This window comes from Schistocerca nitens, chromosome 9, assembly GCF_023898315.1.
Source record: "Schistocerca nitens isolate TAMUIC-IGC-003100 chromosome 9, iqSchNite1.1, whole genome shotgun sequence".
In the NCBI taxonomy this organism is placed as follows: Eukaryota; Metazoa; Arthropoda; class Insecta; order Orthoptera; family Acrididae; genus Schistocerca; species Schistocerca nitens.
In genome coordinates this window covers 478691271-478714013 of record NC_064622.1, presented here as the reverse complement: position 1 = coordinate 478714013, position 22743 = coordinate 478691271, and positions in this window count along the sequence as shown.

Genomic DNA, 22743 nt, shown 5'->3' with positions numbered 1-22743 from the left:
CAATTTGGGAGTGTTTGTTTGACCAAGCTTTGGTTGACAGTATCGCTTTTCATACAAATACGAAAACTTTGTCAATGAGGAACAACTTCAAAGACACAACAAACCAATGTAACTACTGCAAAATTGATTCTGTAGAAATTCGTGCCTTGATAGGTTTACTAATGTTGGCAACCATTTTCAAATCTGGTTGGTTGGTTGGTTGGTTTGGGGGATTAAAGGGACCAGACTGCTACGGTCATCGCTCCCTTTTTCCAAATACAAAGAACACCCACAGAGAATAAAATCGAGGAACAGAACAGATCACAGACGACACAGAACAAGGGAAACTTAGACAAAGACAAGACAAAACGAACTAAAATCACACAGAGTGTGACGGTGGTTGGCCGACCACAGAAATAAAAAAGGAAAAGCCAACCACTTAGAAACACATTAAAAAATCAGTTTAAAATCATAGGCCAAAAGCCAGAATCAACACAAAACAATAAAATAAAACAGAAACACTCAGATTAAATGATAAAATCCCCCTGCCCGAATAAAACGTAAAACTAAGTCAGCCATAGCGAAGTCGTCTGTTAAAAGGGCAGGGAGCGTATCAGGCAGCGCAAATGTCTGCCTGACCACAGGTAAAAGGGGGCAGGCCATCAAAATGTGGGCCACTGTCAAAGCCGCCCCACAGCGACATACAGGAGGGTCCTCCCGGCACAGTAAGTAACTGTGTGTCAGCCGGGAGTGGCCAATGCGGAGCCCGCAAAGTACTACTGAGTCCCTGCGAGTGGCTCGCAGGGATGACCGCCACACAACCGTCGTCTCCTTGACAGCACGGAGTTTATTGCGCCAAAATTTTGCGGCGGAAGACTGCCCGCAAATCAGTCTCTGGGAGGCCAACGTCCAGAGATGGCTTACTGGTGGCCTCTTTCGCCAGGCGGTCAACATGTTCATTACCCAGGATACCGACATGACCGGGAGTCCACACAAAGACCACAGAGCGGCTGCAACGGGCAAGAGTATGCAGAGACTCATGGATAGCCATCACCAGACGAGAACGAGGGAAACACTGGTCGAGAGCTCGTAAACTGCTCAGGGAATCGCTACAGATAACGAAGGACTCACCTGAGCAGGAGCGGATATACTCTAGGGCACGAAAGATGGCGACCAGCTCAGCAGTGTAAACGCTGCAGCCATCCTGCAAGGAATGTTGTTCGGAATGGTCCCCTAGAGTTAGCGCATACCCGACACGACCAGCAACCATCGAACCGTCAGTGTAAACAATTCCAGAGCCCTGATACGTGGCCAGGATGGAAGAAAAGCGGCGGCGGAAGGCCTCTGGAGGGACTGAGTCCTTCGGGCCCTGTGCCAAGTCGAGCCGAAGGCAAGGGGGACGAACACACCATTGGGGTGTATGCAAAGTAGCCCGGAAAGGTGGTGGAACAGTGAAAACCTGAAGCCCAGAGAGAAGCTCTTTGACGCGGACCGCTATTGTACAACCAGAGCGTGGCCGACGTTCTGGCAGACGGACGACCGATCGCGGGAACAGGAGACGATAGTTAGGATGCCCGGGCAAGCATAGAACATGGGCAGCATAAGCGGCCAGCAAACGTTGCCGTCGCAACCATAGTGGAGGGCCACCTGCCTCCACTAGTACGCTGTCCACAGGGCTGGTGCGGAAAGCACCAGTGGCAAGGCGTATCCCGCTGTGGAGAATTGGGTCCAGCACCAATAACGCAGATGGAGATGCTGAGCCATAAGCCAGGCTCCCATAATCCAGACTGGATTAACGCTCGGTAGAGCCGCAACAGGGTAGATCGGTCGGCGCCCCAGCGGGTGTGGCTCAAGCATCTCAGAGCGTTTAGATGCCGCCAACACGTCTGTTTAAGCTGCCGGATATGAGGCAGCCAAGTCAACCGGGCATCGAAACCCACCCCCAAAAACCTGTAGGTCTCCACCACAGCAAGAAGTTCGTTGTTAAGAGAAAGCCGCGGCTCAGGATGGACCGTTCGGCGCCGGCAGAAATGCATAACGCGGGTCTTGGCAGCCGAAAACTGAAAACCATGCGCTACAGCCCAAGACTGCGCTACAGCCCAAGACTGCGCCTTGCGCATAGCGCCCTGTAGCTGACGTTCATCAGCTGCGATGCCAGTAGAGCTGTAGTAAAGGCAGAAGTCGTCAGCATACAGGGAAGCGGAGACAGAATTCCCCACGGCCGCAGCAAGCCCGTTAATGGCTATTAAAAACAGGCAGACACTTAAAACAGAAACCTGCGGCACGCCGTTCTCATGGACGTGGGAGGAACTATAGGAGGCTGCGACTTGCACGCGGAAGGTACGATACGACAGGAAATTGCGGATAAAAATCGGCAGAGGGCCCCGAAGACCCCATCCATGAAGCGTAGAAAGGATGTGATGACGCCATGTCGTATCGTACGCCTTCCGCATGTCGAAAAAGACAGCGACCAGGTGCTGACGGCGGGCAAAGGCAGTACGGATGGCCGACTCTAGGCTCACTAGATTGTCGGCGGCGGAGCGACCTTTACGGAAACCACCCTGAGACGGAGCCGGAAGGCCCCGAGACTCCAGTACCCAATTCAAGCGCCGGCTCACCATCCGTTCGAGAAGCTTGCAAAGAGCGTTGGTGAGGCTAATGGGGCGATAGCTGTCCACCTCCAAAGGTCTCTTGCCCGGTTTCAAAACGGGGATGACAATGCCCTCCCGCCATTGCGACGGAAACTCACCCTCGACCCAGAGACGGTTGTAAAGGTCGAGGAAGCGTCGCTTGCAGTCCACTGAAAGGTGTTTCAGCATCTGACAGTGGATGCGATCGGGCCCAGGTGCGGTATCAGGGCAAGCAGCAAGGGCACTGTGAAATTCCCACTCACTGAATGGAGCATTGTAGGATTCAGAAGTGTTTGTGCGAAAAGAAAGGCTCCGACGTTCCATCCGCTCTTTAATGGAGCGGAAGGCCAGGGGGTAAGTCGCAGAAGCGGAACTCATAGCAAAATGCTCTGCCAAGCGGTTTGCAATGACGTCGGAGTCAGTACAAACTGCGCCATTCAGTGAGAGCGCAGGGACGCTGGCAGGGGTCCGATAGCCGTAGACGCGTCGAATCTTGGCCCAGACCTGCGATGGAGTGACATGGAGGCCAATGGTGGACACATACCGCTCCCAGCACTTCTTCTTGCCTTGGCGGATAAGGAGGCGGGCCCGCGCACGCAGCCGCTTGAAGGCGATAAGGTGGTCTATGGAGGGATGTCGCTTGTGACCCTGGAGCGCCCGCCGGCGATCTTTAATCGCTTCAGCCATCTCAGGCGACCACCAAGGCACAGCCCTCCGCCGAGGGAACCCAGAAGAACGGGGAATGGCCACCTCATCCGGTGGTGACCGATGTAACCACCGCATCAATGTCAGCAGTAGAGAGAGGCGCAATAGCGGCAGTGGAGGAGAACTAGTCCCAGTCAGCCTTATTCATGGCCCATCTGCTAGGGCGCCCAGAAGAGTGACGCTGTGGTAGTGACAGAAAGATCAGAAAGTGGTCACTACCACACAGGTCGTAATGCACACTCCATTGGACAGACGGTAAGAGGTTAGGGCTACAGATTGAAAGGTCAATGGCGGAGTAGGTGCCATGCGCCACACTGAAGTGTGTGAAGGCACCATCATTTAACAGCGAGAGATCGAGCTGCGTCAATAAATGCTCAACGATGGCGCCTCGAACTGTTGCCACTGACCCACCCCACAGAGGGTTATGGGCGTTGAAGTCGCCCAATAGCAAGAAAGGTGGCGGCAATTGGGCTACCAGTGCAGCCAGGACATGCTGCGAGACATCACCATCCGGTGGAAGTTAAAGACTGCAGACGGTAACAGCCTGTGGCGTCCATACCCGTACAGCGACAGCCTCTAAAGGCATCTGGAGAGGGACAGACTCGCTGTGCAGAGTGTGAAGGACATATATGCAGACGCCACCAGACACCCTTTCATAAGCTGCTCGTTTCTTATAATAACCCCGATAGCCACGGAGGGCGGGGGTTCGCATTGCTGGAAACCAAGTTTCCTGGAGAGCAATGCAGAAGAAAGGGTGAAGGCGGATACGTTGGCGGAGCTCAGCTAGATGGTGGAAGAAACCGCTGCAGTTCCACTGGAGGATGGTATCGTCCATGGCTGAGGAGGCGTGACGGGACTGGGAAGGCAGATTACGCCACTGGGTCACCTGCTGCCTCCGATTGAGCACCTGTGCTAGTGCTATCCGTGGCGTCTGAGGGACCGGCGAGATCGAGGTCCTCAGCGGACGCAAGAATCTCCACCTCATCCTCAGACGCAGAGTTGGAAGAGTGCAGTGGGACAGGTGCCACCGCAACGTCAGGATGCTTGGGAGCCGTTTTCTTCGACTGCTTCGCACGCTGTGCCTTTGGAGGGTCTGGCCAGGAGGGCCCCACTGAGTCAGTCTCAGGGACGGACGACGACCGTGAAGCCCTATGACCAGCGACCGGTTGCTGTCTCAAAAATTTGCGGGTGTCCGCTTTGGCACCGGGCAAAGCCGGGGATGGGAGGGCCCCAAGGGACCCCTTCCTGGCTAGAGTAGCCGAAGAAGTCTCACGCTTCTCCGGCTGGGAAGGGGGGACGAATGTCCCCGATGGTTGGGGTGGTGTTGCTCCTGGGGTAGATGGAGCAGCAGAGGGGGAAGTGCCCCCCACAACCAAGGGGGCCGGTTCATTGTGACATAGCTGAGAGGCAACAGGACGTGACGACACGGGAGAGGGTCGGACCGCTGTTGCAGCAGCGGCATAGGTGGATGTCATGGGCACGGGATGTAGCCGCTCATATTTCCGCCTTGCCTCGGTGTAGGTCAGGCGGTCCATTATCCTCCTTTCTTTCTGGAAGATCCTACAGTCCGGCGAGCAGTTAACACAGATAGGAGGCGGGGCACATGGAGTATCAGGATGCGAAGGACGTCCACAATCCCGACACGTGATGCTGGAAGTACAGCAAGATGACATGTGCCCGAACTTCCAGCATTTAAAACACCGCATCGGAGGAGGGATATATGGCTTCACATCACAACGGTAAACCATCACCTTAACCTTTTCGGGTAAGACATCAGCCTCAAAGGCCAAGATGAAGGCACCGGTGGCTACCTGATTATCCCTCGGACCCCGATGGACGCGCTGGACGAAGTGAACACTTCGTCCTTCAAGGTTGGCGCGTAATTCATCGTCGGACTGCAGAAGAAGATCCCTGTGGAATATAATACCCTGGACCATGTTGAGACTCTTATGCGGCGTGATGCTAACTGAAACATCCCCCAACTTGTCACAATTGAGCAACCTCCGTGACTGGGCAGAGGATGCCGTTTGGATGAGCACAGAACCAGAGTGCATCTTGGACAAACCCTCCACCTCCCCGAACTTGTCCTCTAAATGCTCCACAAAAAACTGGGGCTTGGTTGACATAATCGATTCCCGATCAACTCGTGTACACACAAGGAACTGGGGTGAATAGTCTCCACTGCCTTCTTTTGCCATACGTTCCTCCGATGGAGTGGCCAGGGAGGGAAAAGATCGTGGTTCGTATTTCCTGCCGTTGAGGTTAGACCTCGATCGCTTAGAGACTGCTGGTGGTGGCCCACCAGCGAGAGATGATGTACCACGCTTCATTGCGGGTCATCCGCCCTGATGCCACCTACTCCGACCAAGGGCCCTCCCCACGGGCGCCACCCAGCCGCAGCAATAGCCATTTGGCAGGACGGCCATTGCCGGGAGTCCTGATGCCCCAAGGAGATGGCCATCTACTCCTTGGCATACGTGGGGAGTTAACGGCGCAGGCATCAGTAGAGCGATCCCTGTGTTGTCAGGGGGCTACAACCTTTTCAAATCTGCCCACGAAAATGTCATCTCTCTTTTTGCAAGGACCTGACTGGAAGACCAATATTTATAACAATGATGTCTGTCAAACGGTTTTAAATACTGATCAACTGCCTATTGTTTGATGATTTCATAACACGTGAGGTGAGGAAAAAATGTGACCGTCCGACTGCCATCTCTGAAATGTTCAACAAGTTCATATATAATGCCCAGCAGATGTATTGCATTAGTGAGACTGTGACGGTGGACGAAATGCTTGTTCCTTTGAAAGCGAGGTGCGGGTTTCGCATTTATATGCCAAAGAAACCCGCCAAGTATGGCATCACGATACTGTGCGTGGCCGACTGATTTACTACATACCTTTTCAATGCTTACATGTATACTGGAAAGGACAGTGATGGCATGGGACTCAGTGAAGAAGAAAAGAATCTTTCTAAACCTACAGAATCAACAGTGCGCCTATGTAAATCAATTGAACGTTCAAACAGAAACGTCACTGCAGATAATTGGTTTTCATCCATGGTTCAAATGGTTCAAATGGCTCTGAGTACTATGGGACTTACATCTGTGATCATCAGTCCCCTAGAACTTAGAACTACTTAAACCTAACTAACCTAAGGACATCACACACATCCATGCCCGAGGCAGGATTCGAACCTGCGACCGTAGCGGTCACGCGGTTCCAGACTGAAGCGCCTAGAACCGCACGGCCACAGCGGCCGGTCTTTCATCCATGGAACTGGTAGAAGAACTGAGAAACAGGTCGCTGGCATTTGTTAGAACCATGAACAAAAATCGATCTTTTATTCAACCAGAATCCAAATCTGAAAATGTAGATCAGTTGGATCAGTTCTCTATGGTTTTGCAAATGATTTACCTGTTACTTTGTTGTCTGTTGTTCGCGAGAAGAACAAAGCAGTTGTATCTTCAATGCGCCACAGCATCGAAACGAACCCTGTCAAGATAAAGCCAAAACGTATTGCTATTATAACGAGACAAAAGATGGAGTAGACCTTCTGGACCAATAGGAGATGTGGAAGATGGCCATTAGCTATTTTTTACACTTATAAACATAAGTTGTGTAAACACTTTCATACTTTACTTGTGCTATCGACAAAACCCTATTGTCAAGAGGGTGAGGTTTCGTAAAAAGTTGGCCCACTCTCTGATAGAACCGCACATCAGACGGCGGCTCACCATTCCGAATCTGCCCCGTGATATCAAGGCAACAGCTGCCTGAAGAGGAATCTGTTGCGGGACGAGATGGTTTAGTTCCAAGCGATAAACTTGAGAAGAGGAAAACCTGCTCCACAGACTGACAGACTTCCTATAAGTGTGTTTAGTGTAACAAGCCAATATGTCTGGAGTGTAGCAGGAGAGTGTGTACCACATGTGTTATCAAAAATGAATAAACGTTGGTTTTCATAAAAAGTTACAATATTATTTTCTCAGTAACAATTTATCTAGTAACTTTGTTAATTTTGTACAAATAAAACTAAAAAAAATAACTCAGTTTAATGTTTCATATAAAAATATTGTCCTGAACGCACAAATAAACTATTAAAAAAGTTAAAACTATAAAAAATATGGAAGAGGAAAAATCAGGTCTCTCAGACCGGATGTTTCTAGTTATACAGGGTGTTACAAAAAGGTACGCCCAAACTTTAAGGAAACATTGCTCACACACAAATAAAGAAAAGATGTTATGTGGACATGTGTCCGGAAATGCTTAATTTCCATGTTAGAGCTCATTTTAGTTTCGTCAGTATATACTGTACTTCCTCGATTCACCGCCAGTTGGCCCAATTGAAGGAAGGTAATGTTGACTTCGGTGCTTGTGTTGACATGCGACTCATTGCTCTACAGTATTACCATCAAGCACATCAGTACGTAGCATCAACAGGTTAGTGTGCCCAATGTTCTTCCACCTACGCTCAATGGAGCACGTTATCATGATTTCATACGGGATACTCTACCTGTGCTGCCAGATCATGTGCCTTTACAAGTACGACACAACATGTGGTTCATGCACGATGGAGCTCCTGCACATTTCAGTCGAAGTGTTCGTACGCTTCTCAACAACAGATTCGGTGACCGATGGATTGGTAGAGGCGGACCAATTCTATGGCCTCCACGCTCTCCTGACCTCAACCCTCTTGTCTTTCATTTATGGGGGCATTTGAAAGCTCTTGTCTACGCAACCCCGGTACCAAATGTAGAGACTCTTCGTGCTCGTATTGTGGACGGCTGTGATACAATACGCCATTCTCCAGGGCTGCATCAGCGCATCAGGGATTCCATGCGACGGAGGGTGGATGCATGTATCCTCGCTAACGGAGAACATTTTGAACATTTCCTGCAACAAAGTGTTTGAAGTCACGCTGGTACGTTCTGTTGCTGTGTGTTTCCATTCCATGATTAATGTGATTTGAAGAGAAGTAATAAAATGAGCTCTAACATGGAAAGTAAGCGTTTCCGGACACATGTCCACATAACATATTTTCTTTCTTTGTGTGTGAGGAATGTTTCCTGAAAGTTTGGCCGTACCTTTTTGTAACACCCTGTATACTATCAGCCTATGTTTCTGTCTAAGGGTTAAAAATAGAAAACCATATTCTTGGCGGATCCGTTCAGTGGCATTATCCGTATTCATGGCGCAAATGTTTCTGGCTGCTTTTGCTGTTGTCACCCGTCTACTGAACTCAAACAGGAGAACACGTCGGAAATGTTCCGATTTCTCAAATTGACAATCCATTTTTAGCTGCCTACAGTTCCAATCTCTATCTCCAATTGACAAGATGTAAACTATAACAGCAACAGTGAACTACAAATAAGAAATGACAATCGTTAGCACGCAACGCTAAGAACTTATGCACCAACCTAATAGTTACCGCTGCTTTACAAATAGCAGGCCTGGAACCTGAAGTGGAACATTCCCGGGTGGTGACACATTGTAGCATGTCCGACGCAGAGCGCACCTCGCCTGGAGAACAGGTGGCAGCTGACACAGTGGCGTGGCAGGGCTTGCCACCCCACCGCCACACCCCCCTCACCATGCGTCCCACGCGCCCTGAGCTGGTACAATGGGCCCGCAGATTGGGGCTCTTGGGCGCGCTTTGTGCAGCGCTATCTCGCTAACGAGTTTGCTCCTTTCGCTCTGCCGGTCGGCCACAATGCGCATGCGCCGACAGCCGCTGCAGACGTATCGGCCCTCTCGCCCCACTGCACGCGGTTTGCGTCCGGCGCGGCGCGGCGCCCCGACCCGCCTAGTGCTGTCCGCCTGTAAACGAGTTGTGGAAACAAACCGTTGCCTCCCCCGCTCACCGCCTCTGCCGAGCGAGGGGCTCCGCAGCCGGGTGGAAATGGAGGCGCGCTAGCAGGAATTTCCGCTGTGTGCTGCGTCACCATCCAATGAACAATAGGAAAACGTAACTCCTGTATGGGAGCAGACACGGGCTGGGAAGTTCAGAATGCGCTGTGGCTCGGTATAATTACAATTTAGACTTGGAGTCTACCAGCGAATTTCCACATCCACCTAAGCGACTCAGAGGCAACAGAAACGGAGTTTGTAATAATATTCACTCAAGTTCGCGGCAGTCGGACCAGTGAAAGCGTTCGTCATATCGGACACGGAGGTGGCTGTTAAACTTGATCGTGTACCTGAACCAGTCCATAATTATAGGGGAAACTATATTTAAGGACTATCAAAAAATGGTTCAAATGGCTCTCAGCACTATGGGACTTAACTTCTGAGATCATCAGTCCCCTAAAACTTAGAACTACTTAAACCTAACTAACCCAAGGACATCACACACATTCATGCCCGAGGCAGGATTCGAACCTGCGACCGCAGCGGTCGCGCGGGTCCAGATCGTAGCGCCTACAACCGCTCGGCCACCCCGACCGGCTAAGGACTATCCTAAAATGATAAGTCAGTCACTTTAAACACAAAGTTATTTAATCTAGAGCAAGTTTATGAGCCTTGTCAGCTTCTATCTCTCAGTCCAACATCACTCAAGCTCAAACTTCCTGAAGATTAATAGTGTCTACCGGACCTAGACTCGAATTTGGTACCCTGCCTTTTACAAACAAATACTCTACCGACTTTTTTATCTCATTTCGTTCGTTATTGTTCGTTCTATTTGTTCTGGGTGGACTTCCTATGACGCTTGTTCAAGCTCATCGTTGATCCACTAACGCAGTTTTCTATTACCCTCTGACCGAACACGCTGAGCTACCGTGCCGACGGCCGACTCAGCTAACCAAGTACGTCTCAGGACCCGTCCTCAAACCTTTACGTCCTGCAGAACCTCGTCTCCTATCTTACAAATGTCACAGAAGGTCTCCTACGAAATTTGCTAGACTAGCACTTCCGCAAAAATGGATATTACGTAGACATGGCTTCACTGACGTACGTCAGGGGCGGGTAAAGTAAATAAGACCGCCGTCTGCTTAGATATTATCGTATTTGTAATGTACATCTACTAAAATCTAAATACACCAGATGTAATGGCTGACATAAAAATCAAGTATTTATAATGTGTGTACTCCGTAGCAACTGTAATACACACATAAAGACGTAAGAAACCTACGAAACGAAGCAGCATTTCGCACAGTAACTATCACTTAAGGTGGAAAGAGACAATAAAGAATAGAATAAGACAATTATAAATGGCGATCAGAAAGTTTCCCTAGGAATTCCGTGCAATCCAGATTCGGTATGTCAGTCAGGTAAAACCGCCGTCAGCACTAAGGAAGGCAATTATCCCGTGGATGCACCAGGTCGAAAGTACCCGTTCCGTAAAACACGGTGTCCTGTTGCGTGAAGAGGTTCATAACTTCCGGCTGCACAGCTTCTTCCGACAGGAATCGTCGACCCTTCAAGGCCTTTTTAATGGTACCGAAGGCATGATAGTTGCATGGCAAGAGATCAAGACTATGTGCGCAGGAATTGGAGTTTCTCCCACTTAAGTAATGGATGACAATGGCATCCCAGGCAGACCTGCGTCTTGCATCGAATCGCTACCAGCACAGAACTTTGCGCACCATTCCACAACGATGGTTTTTGACAGCCATGTCGCCCCATAGACATTCTGCATTCTCCTCTGGATGTCTACCGATGTTTTTTTCTTCAGGAGCTGCTACGTTACGCGTACGCTGAAGCAACGTCCTCAAACGGAAAATATTTTATCGCTCCTTAAATCTTTCAATTTATACGACTGGAAACAAAGCTTGTGAAATTAAAATATCAGTTAGTTTCGCATTCTTAGTACGCGATAGTAGTTAGTATTGATATTATTATAGTACATGTTCTGTTGTCTTTATTTGATAGAAATACACAATAACGTCGTTGAGATATATTTGAAAATTCTCTTTCTATTGATGAAATGGACGGATGGGCTAGTCTTTCGTAATTCGTCGTAAGATTATTTTGTATTGCTTTCGATTGAGAAAAATGTCTGTCGCATGACGTGATTGAGACACAAATGGTGAAGAACTATTGGATTATAAGTGACGTACAGAGTAATGAATCACTGATGTCCAATTTAATTATAAACTGAAGGACTTTTTGTGCTGTCCATGTAGCAGCAACGTCCACACTCGTATCGGTTCCAGGCAGGTGTCTACAATGCCTTTTTATTTCTTGCAGCAGTCACATCTTATGAAACTCATTGTAAATTTCTACTATATTTTCCAGTGCTATAGCCAGAGCGTCACCGCAAGCTTCAAGCACAAATTCTGTTGTTTCGAGAATATCAGGAATTTTAGTGATTTCCTGCATATCCGTGTATCGTCACGATTGTTATACAATTCGGTCTACGCATTCAGCCATTGATTCAGCTTCTTCTTGAGTGACGAATCCAGCGTTATGATTTAGTTCACCCTGTATTGTTTTCTTTACCCTCCTTCTTCCTCGTCGGTCAATGTTTATGCCAAGATCACTGCAGTTTTAGAGCCAGGAATAATTGCTTTGTTGTCACGAAAACCTTATTCAGAGTTTTTAATTTGGCGGGTCCTTTATGCAAAGTCGTGTTGGGAGACTGGACTAAATTTACTTTGTCCAGTATTGTGTGTAGGTCAAAAAGGAAAAGTCGTATACAGCCGATAGGAGAAAACTTTCTGCAGATTTAATGTCGCTCTTTCCTTTGGATGGATCGTGCATACCTTCCAATGTGCCCACAGTTGTTTCCACGTTTTCTTCTATAACTGACTGAACTTTAAGCAGCACTCCACCGAGTATCAGACAACTATTTCAAACTTTTTCCTGTTTCTTCTACAAGTAATTCCCATCTATGAGTGAATATAAGTTCTTTATTACAGATGACAGAGGAGGGAACACATCATAATGCATACATTCTACAAAGATTTAAGGGATGTTTAGCACGGGGACTGAGCAGAGCTTTAGGTTTGACTTCCCTAATTTCACTCCTCCACGTACGCCTTACAGCGACGCAGCTTGCCGTAACTTGCAGTTCAGAACTTCCAAGAGATTTCCATCTGGTGTGTGTATAAAATATGATGACATGGAAATAGGAGAAGTTGAGAGTGTAAAATTCTTGGGATTACAACTTGATAATAAATTGAGTTGGGAGCAACATACTAACGAACTGCTAAAGCGCCTAAACAAGTCTGTGTTTGCAGTGCGAATGATGTCAGACATAGGAGATATAAATATAAAAAAACTGGCACATTTTGCTTATTTTCACTCCATTATGTCATATGGTGTCATATTTTGGGGTAGCTCCACAAAAAGAGAAAAACTTTTTAGAGTACAGAAGCGTATAATAAGAGTAATGAGTAGTGTAAATCCGAGAAGTTTGTGTGTGTTTGAGGTTTACGGGCGCTAAACAGCGGGGTCATCAGCGCCCAAACGCATAAAAACAGGAACACATGCAGTGAAGGGACTAAGACGGACGGACAGGGAACAAGGAGAACGGCTAAAAGACACAGACCTGACGCAGTTTCAAAGCCTCACATACAGAGGCAAAACAAGAGGAGAAGGAACACACTAAAAAGGAAGGGAAACAAGGAAAATAGAACAGAAACCGAAGGGAAACAAGGAGGTAATCGTGACTGGCTGACCTCTTACCTAAAACCTGAGTGAGCCAGTCACCTAGCAGCACATTAAAACCCTCTCCGTAAAATCCGAGGGAACAAATTGGACAGGACACAAAACCGCAAGACCTTAACTACAGTCGTTGCGTCATCTTGTAAAATAGAGGGCAAATCCGGTGGCAAAGAAACCGCCGCCCTCTGGTCAGAGAATAAAAGACAGTCAAGTAAAATGTGGCAGACAGTAATCTGGACGCCACAAGCACTGCAAATTGGGAGGTCCTCCCGCCGGAGTAAAAAACCGTGCGTTAAGGGACTGTGCCCGATGCGGAGGCGAGTGAGGAGAACCTCATCCCGCCTGCATGACTGGCAGGACGTACGCCATGTAAATCCGAGAACATCATGTCGAACCCTATTCAAAGAATTGGGAATATTAACCACAGCTTCTCAGTATATTTATTCCTTAATGAAGTTCGTTGTAAATAATACATCTCTTTTTCCAACTAATTGCTTAGTGCACAGTATCAATACTAGGAATAAGAACAATATACATAAAGATTTAAAATCACTTACTCTTGCCCAGAAAGGAGTCCAGTATTCAGCAATACATATTTTCAATAAGTTACCAACAACCATTAAGAGTTTAGTTTCAGACAAGGCACAATTTAAACATAATTTAAATGAATTTTTAGTGGCCAACTCCTTCTATTCCATCCATGAGTTTCTCAACACGTGCAGTAGACCATTTTAATGAAAATTTATTATACTTTAATTTTTGACAATACTTGGTTGTAACAGCCAAGAAACTAGCAAATGTCTCAATGATGGATGTTATGAAAGCAGATGTAAGTATTAAACCTGTAAAAATTAGAAGTTTAAATTTAATTCACGTACATAATTTTACTGTTTTTTGATTGAGGATCATTAAAATTAATGAAACTCAAGTTCTAATTACATTTTTGTAATGTGTTTATCTGACATGTTCCACACCCAGGAGGATTCCCTCTTTTATGGGTATATGGAAGGAATAATTAATCTAATCTAATCTCTATAACCTTGGCCCATGTACAACACAATATGCAGCCCGTCTGTTTCCAGCTGCTTTTGAGCACCTTTGACATATTCTCTATTGGATCTCATTGGATTTTCATGTTAGTAAAACAAAGTACATAATAATTATGTATAAACTTCGAAAAAGTAATTTTTAGAATATAAGACTTTAGTTAAAAATTAATTAATGGCTGATAACCATTTTACTATCCACATCTTTCTAGTGTACATATAGGACACCTGTGTAAATGGCATAGGTTTCACGTAGAATAATTGCATCTAGCAGACAATTGGTATCACTCTGTAGTTCCTAAGCTTCACACAATCCCAAAAATTCGGAACACAATCACTGACAGTTGCAATGGATTGACATTATTTACTGAACCATATTTTGCCCTTGTTTGGGGTTTGATTAAATATATTCAGAGTCTAGGATCCCTCCAGATATGAAGACTCTCAAGATTTATTCCAGAGACCCCTCCACCCCCTCTTAGTCTGCCACCATGTGGATGCTAGTAGGAGGGTGGGGAGGGGGTGAGCATAGAGAGCAGTGTTGCCAGATGCATCAAAGATGACAGCAGTGACCTCATCCAAGATGGTGGCTTGTAGACTTGGCAACAGCGAATTACGTAATCCAAGATTGCGTCCGTTACATTAGCTGATGCCGCGAGTACCGTTATCCGAGATGGCGGATTTTGGCAGGGAAAGTGCCACACCCCCTAGTGGGAAGTTTGAATTTTGGAGGGAAATTGAATTATGTGCTTCTAGAAGTCATCTGGATGTCCTCCGCCCCCCACCCCCTCTCCCTTTCCAACTATTCACATGATGGCTGTTCATGATGACATTCAATTCGAATGTAATTTGTTTAAATTTGTTTGAAATTTGCGTAAATTTGTTATCTACCTATAACAAATGGTTCAAATGGCTCTGAGCACTATGGGACTAAACATCTGAGGTCATCAGTCCGCTAGGACTTAGAACTACTTAAACCCAACTAACCTAAGGACGACACACACATCCATGCCTGAGGCAGGATTCGAATCTGCGACCGTAGCAGTCGCGCGGTTTCAGACTGAAGCGCCTAGAACCTCTCGGCCACACCGGGCGGCTACCTATAACAGTAGCAGCTTACAAGGGAACCTCCCCATCTCACCCCCCTCAGATTTAGTTATAAGTTGGCACAGTGGATAGGCCTTGAAAAACTGAACACAGATCAATCGAGAAAACAGGAAGAAGTTGTGTGGAATTATGAAAAACATAAGCAAAATATACAAACTGAGTAGTCCATGCGCGAGATAGGCAACATCAAGGAGAGTGTGAACTCAAGGAGCGCCGTGGTACCGTGGTTAGCGTGAGCAGCTGCGGAACGAGAGGTCATCGGTTCAAGTCTTCCCTCGAGTGAAAAGTTTACTTTCTTTATTTTCGCAAAGTTATGATCCGTCCGTTCGTTCATTGACGTCTCTGTTCACTGTAATAAGTGTAGTGTCTGTGTTTTGCGACCGCACCGCAAAACCCTGTGATCAGTAGACGAAAGGACGTGCGTCTCCAATGGGAACCCACGGAATACATCTCACGTATTTAATGCACTCTCGTCCAAAGTAGCGAACAGTCAACTGCCAGCCAGGGAGCCTCGTTAGCAGGAATAATCCCTCTTCCGTGCGCTTTAGTCGACTGACGTCATGTGTTCGTGTGTTTCGATGTTTGTTTACGTGTAGCGTCCCCATACTACGGCGCAGTTACCTCGCATCGGACGGACGGACGGACAGATAATAATTTTCTGAAAATTGAACTTTTTCACTCAAGGGAAGACTTGAACCAATGACCTCTCGTTTCGCAGCTGCTCACGCTAACCACGGGACCACGGCGCTCCTGCGCTCACACTGTCTTTGATGTTGCTTATCTTGCGCGTGGACTACTCAGTTTCTATATTTTGGTTATTTTTTTCACAGTTCCACACAACTTCTTCCTGTTTTCTCGACTGATCTATGTTCAGTTTTTCAAGGCCTATCCACTGTGCCAACTTATAACTAAATCTGAGGGGGGTGCGATGGGGAGGTTCCCTTGTTAGTATGGTGCTACCCTCGTAAGAGGCAGAAATATCAGTGCTTGTTGAGCTGTCAGTGTGGAAGGAGCATGTGTTCAATTAGCAAGATGTTGGTGCCAGGCAGGCTGAGTTTTAATAGCTGTATTAAATGCACTCATTCAGCTGAGGAGTGCATCCACAGCTCACTGCATGAAGTGAGTATTAATGCTTGAACATTTGAAGATGAAGAACGGTCTTGCAAATAGATTTTTTTCATCGAGATGCATAGAAACATCTGACTCAGCTCTCACCCCACAAGAGACAACTGCCTCTGATCCAGCAGACCGAAGAACTGAGCTAGTTCCCGAGTTCATTGCGATAGGTCATGTGATCGTGCAGTTCAGCCAATAGGAGCACAGCATCTTGATGATGTCCCATGTTCTTCTCAGCTGCATGTGTGCCCCAGCCTCCTCAACCCCCTGACCGTCTGGATGGAAAAATTTGTAGGAAAAGGAATCAGCCAGATCTGGGCTGCTGGAGAGAGGAAGGCGTGTACTTTATTTCCGGAACAATTTATTTAGGGACGGATTTCACCTATTTTATTTATTGCACTGATACAAAACACTCACCCTGACGTGCTTCAGGTCACAATATACAGTTTACAGACCTGGAAAGTACTTGTAAATAATGCAGTGCACTGATGTGCAGATACATAAAAAAAGTCGTAAATTACCGAAACAATCCAGTACACAGCATACAGACGTGCAACTAATCGTAGATCAACGAAATAACGCATGTTTAATACTATGCAAACACGCTTACAATGCTTAAACACCGAAAAATAAAGCAGTGCACAAACACCCAGTGCACGTAAAAAACGCAATGTATCAGCGACTCGAACCCTGATCCTACTGGATAGTAGATAGCCTAAGTGTACCCCCCTAATACATGGAAACTGTACAGATACAGGAGAGGAAGGTTAAATTGGTGTACATTATTTATTTTGGTCGGGAAACTGACGCAAATATCGAGCATAATTACGTAATTAATCACAAAGACCGGTCCTAATTACACAACTATAAGCATAGCGAAACACAAGGGTGGCATAAAATCGCAATATAGTGCAAAAACTGACGCTACCATACAACTACTCTTATCATGCTGGGAAAAAATTTCGCAGTACCACTCGAAACTTACCCAAATATCGATCCTAATTAAGTAAATAATCACATAGATCAGGTGTCATTACACAACTATATGCATAGCGTTGCAGAAGGACGATAGAAAAGCGCAATACGTCAAAACACCTGACGATACCATGCAACTGGTCTTATCCCGATGGGAAAAAGTTTCGCAATACCACTGGAAACTAGCGACAGAAACATTCAAACTCTCTCCTACACCTACAAGCTAGGGGAAAAAGGCTGGGGTATAAGGCATTATTTATTCTTTTTCGTGGGAAATATGTTCAACTGACTAGATGCAGGTGTTGGACAGAGAAAGTGTATTACCTGCAGTCATACAGTATCTATCGTTGTTTGAGGGTCAGAGTTCACCACACATGCCTACTAAATTAAATCACCCTAAAGCCCAGGTAAGGGAAGCCAATGCTCTCTATCACAGCTGATGGAAAAAATGCATCACAGTCCTAATTACACTTCTAAATCGTTGTGAAAAACCAGCTCTCGTATTGAACGTGTCATAATGCAGCACATTTACCGGGGAAAATCATCATCCTAAAAGACTTCAGAGCGGGTGGTGGTTGACCGTACGTTCTCCTCCAAGTACAATCACAAACTGCTGAAAATAAAGGCCCTCTACCCTCCAACCACCTATGGGATGGATGGACAGGAAGGGAGCTACTCCACCACCAGCCTCGCGACATGTGCTGGCCGCTGTCTGCCTTGAATGATGGTCCTCCACCAACACAAAAACAGGTATAGTTAACTAAACAATAGGAGAGAAAATGGCGGTTTTCTCAAATACATCATGGTCGTCTAAAGTATAGTGACACAGCCGCCCATAATGGTTAGGGGGCGCAGCTACAACGACGAGCTGTCACAGACTAGGCCTCCAATAGGCCTCTCGTTCTGGGATGGAAAACACTTTTGTGTAACGTCACGTAGGACGATCCAACTGGGACCAGGTGACAGCAGCGGTCTCGTAGAGAACTCACTCACCGTTCTGCGCTGCACTATTTAACATCAACTCGACTCATGTAGTAAAACAACTATTAAAAAGTTCTTTATTTTGCGACATCCAACGAAGTGTACCGCCACCGATCACAAATGATCAGCAGAGCCACCCTGCGTAAAACCACGACTATTGTGATGCGAAAACTACCGATCACAGCAGAATGTCCTCGTTATTTCGAAATTAAATTGACCACGAGAGTCACTTTTCATGGTGAATAATTTTTGTTTTTCTTTTCTCTGTAGTCGGATTACACTCACCAGGTAAGTCAAATGGGAATCCGTGGAGAGAACACAATGTTCTCTTCGAGGAACACTATTGAGAAATGACATCTGAAGCTGACCACAGAGGGATTTTACAGCCCACAACATACATTTTTGGCAAGGACCATGGTATTAAAATCACGATCGTCGCCACTACCTTACTGTGCATAAAAAGCGGTCTTGAGTCTACAGATACACACACGGTACACAGTATTCGTTTCTGATATATCGGAAGAGAGAAGTGCAGTAAAAATCTATGGGATGATATAGACAGAGCTTTTATAGTTCGTAATTTTTCTCTGCTGGAGGGTAGAGAATAATGATGACAGATGTTGGATGATAGTCGTGAGTAGATCCTGAGGGACGACAACATGTTCACGTTTCCACTGAGTGGTCAAGACGTGCTCCTATAGCATTAACGCAGCTCACTCTGTTTCTACACAGATTCCAGCATATGGTGAATACATCTCTCTCCGACTTCTGGGTAAAATTGCTAAAACTGATCTCGCGGTGATCTGCGGTGTGTATTACAGTACATTTCTCAATATCGATGACGTCTTTCCAATGTCGACTGTCCTCTCGATACGCTGATGATTACCGCGTAACGATTGACTGACACCGCTCTGCTGAGATAAAGGAAACCTTATCTGCTACTTGTCGTTGTGGAACATGGGATTAACTGTAGAGGTCACCTTAATGTAGTTGCTTGGAAGCATTCCTCATTGCTACAAGCTCGTCCTATTTCCATAAGCTGCGATACCCTACAGACGTCTTTCTTTTATATTTTCACCAATAAGACAACAGTACCTCTTTTTATTTGTGCTACTTCATGCGTGTTGTGAACAGCACCTTCCTGTGATGGTCAACACTGGAACCGTAATCAAATACACCACTGCAAAATGAAGGACCAATGCTTTTCAAAATGGAGCACTGAGTCATCCACTACCCTTTCAATGGGAAGATGAGGTTAACAGTATAGGTCATAGCTGTAGGAACCGCTGCGATGTCTTCCACATTTCTGTCAATGACAAACATCGCGTCTGTGTTTTATTTCTACCAGCCTGTAGTGTGAGAGTTGTATAGTTCATGCCACAAGATGTTCAGTTTCCTGAGAGGGACAGAGGATCGAAATTTGTTAGTGTCGGTTTAGCAGCAGCTGACATGGGTCTTTAAGTTAAGGTACAAAAAAAAAACAGAGTGTATGGCGGTGTATAATGATTGGTTGTGTTACAACCGAAAGAAACAATGTATTAAACTGCTTATGAAGGGGCAATACAAGAACCCCCTCGTGTAATTGATAGTCTGTTGGATATGGTCATCTTACAGTACAGGTGATGAAACTTTACATCGATCTGTGGAAGCAGCTTTGATAAAGAACCACCAGCTCCGATGAATCAATACCTATATATTGAATAGGATTGCCACATATGTTTGGGAGATAGACGTGAATGCACGCTGAGAGACTCAGATCTCCTTTAGTCGTCCTAATTTTCCCAACCAAACTGCTCCTTCCCTCTCCGGTCAGCTTCAGATGTCATTTCTCAATAATTTTCCTCGAAAAGAACATCGTGTTCCCTCCACGGACTCCCATTTGGCCTACCTGGTGTGTGTAATCTAACTTCAGAAAAAACAAAAAACAAAATTTGTCGCCATGCAAAGTGAGTCTCATGATCAATTTAATTTCGAAATAACGAGAACTTTCTGTGGTGATCGGTAGTTTCGCACCAAAATAGTCGAAGTTTTTTTCTGATTTTACGCAAGATACGTATGGCTCTGTTGATCATTTGTCATCTGTGGCGGTACACGTCGCTGGACGTTGAGATGAAAGTGAAGTCGAACTTAAAAGAAAACTATACCGACTATGCTCATAAAACTAAATGAAAACGGACTTTGTCTATTTTCGTGAAAAGAGGACATTTATAATCGTCACAAATGTTTTTTTTTCCTTTTCTTTTTAATAGTTCCTTTATAATAGGAGTCGAGTTGATGTTAATTAGTGCAGCGCAGAATGGTGAGTGAGTTCTCTACGAGACAGCTGTTCTACCCCGATTCCAGTTGGAGCGTCCTAGGTGTCGTTACACAGAAGTGTCTTCATCCAAGGACGAGAATCGTATTGCAGGTGTTAAGGACCTGTCTAGTCTGTCACACCGGAACTGCTGCGAACAACTTTCGATCAGCTCCATTTACGGATGCAGCGTCTCGTCAAAACCTCCAGTGCTCATATTGAGCAAATTGTGTAAGTGGCAGTTAATAACAGAAACAGCAGTATAACTTTCTCACTTTTGATATCTGTGCGCCCATGTTCCGTTCCTAATCCATTAAGTACGGAAAAATTTCTATACGTCTCTGTTTCAATCACAACACCAGATTTGCACCTGGTGGCCAAAACTGCAACAAATTTTTTCCATAGTGAATCGGTTGCGTATTAACGCATTACAATACAATAACAACAGCCCACACAGGACCTCTGTGTGCAGCTGCACTTTAATTTTAACCACCCGGTACGTCAGCAACGCCCTGATGTGAAAATGGCGGAGACAGCTGTCGAAATCGGCAGCGCCAGGACTCGACGCCCATACTCCCCGTATATCCATCTGTGGGACCACACCGCCGGTCGCGACGTCTGTTCTGGAGGCACGCGATAGGCCCAAAGCAAAGAAGTGTCCGGTCCAGCGACTATAAAGGAACGAACTGGGCACGAATCGACGTTTCGCCTGAAGATGACCAGCAGGAAACTCGTCGAAACTAGAGATGGACAAAGTCGTTCATCCTTGGGAACTAGTTCACTGGTGACCGCTCTTTTTAGGAACCGTTCATTTTCACTCGTTCACCGTTCATTTGTGCTTGGTACATGATTCTTATAAAAAATGAAAAGTAGTAGCATAAGTGACTGAAGATGGAAGACGCCAAGAGAGGGCACTTTCCTCCCCCAGGAGTACAGAGTTTTTCTTCATAACAGAATTCTCACACACTTGTAATTTTCGTGATTCTGCAAAACCTCTCGTTTATCCAACTGTAGCGTTATGTGGCTCATCGCAGTGAAATAATAATAAGGTAGCGCAAGAAAAACCGGCTCCGAATACAGATTGCTCTCCAATTATGCGCGATTTGTTGACCTCTATGAGGAGAACAGATAAACATGTAATAATTAGACAGTGAAGAAACAGCAAATAAGTTAATGCAAACAACAACTTCGAAACAATAGACGACGATTTCTGGGCGACAATGAGCAATCTAGAACTTGTGGCCGAGTTTTCGCGGACCACGCTGTGCCACTGAAATAATATTGTACAAGGTATCATGGAGCGTGGACTTCATTTGGTTGTAATCGGTCTGCTTCCCATAACAATGAACATGCTCTTACCGGTCGTGGACGCTGAATAGAATAGGAAAAGAATCAGAAGTTCAGAGTTCGGAAAAAGGTTTGAAACAGTTCTAGAATGGGCGTGTGCAGCGAACGTAAAGAACAACAACTCGATACTGAACTAACTTTGAGCAGTCGGCAGTGGACTGCTCCGAGTGGCCGTGTGAGGGAGGACGAGTCCGGCCGAGCGAGACCGAGACCGAGACAGACGGGAACGGGACCGAGGCTAGAACGAGGCTGGCCGACGTGCCGTTGCGAGAACGAGACCGACCGTTTCCAGATCCTGGGAACTATAAGTAGGAAGCCGCGACACGAAACACGACATTAGCCGTCTACGCGGATGACACAGCCATCCTCGCGCAAGACTGGAAACCGTCGAACATCAACTCACGAATACAGACAGCACTCAGAACAGCTGAGCCTTGGCTGGAGCGATGGCGCATTAAAGTAAACGTCGACAAGTGCGAAGCAGTTCTGTTCACACGCAGACCGAAACTACTGCGCAAACACCAACACTGTAGACCGATAACACTACATACACGCCCAATACGTTTCCGAGAGAAAGATACCTTGGTGTCTGGCTGGACCGGAAACTTACATGGGGGGACCACATCGAATACGTTGCCAACCGAGCGCACGCGAGGCTCAAACAGCTCTACCCAATGCTCAACAGGGAAAGCACACTGAATAGGAGGGTGTCGAGGTCCTTATACATGACACTGATTAGACCTCTGATGACGTACGCAGCTCCCGTCTCGGGATATGCAGCTCCCACACGACTGCGCCGCCTGCAGATCATACAGAACAAGGTGCTACGAATCATTAGCAATGCTCCACGCTACACACGTACCGTGGATCTTCACCATGAATACCGCCTTGATACCCTCAAGGAAGTATTCAAGAAACACGCCACACGACTATACAGGAACTCGAGACACTCGAACAA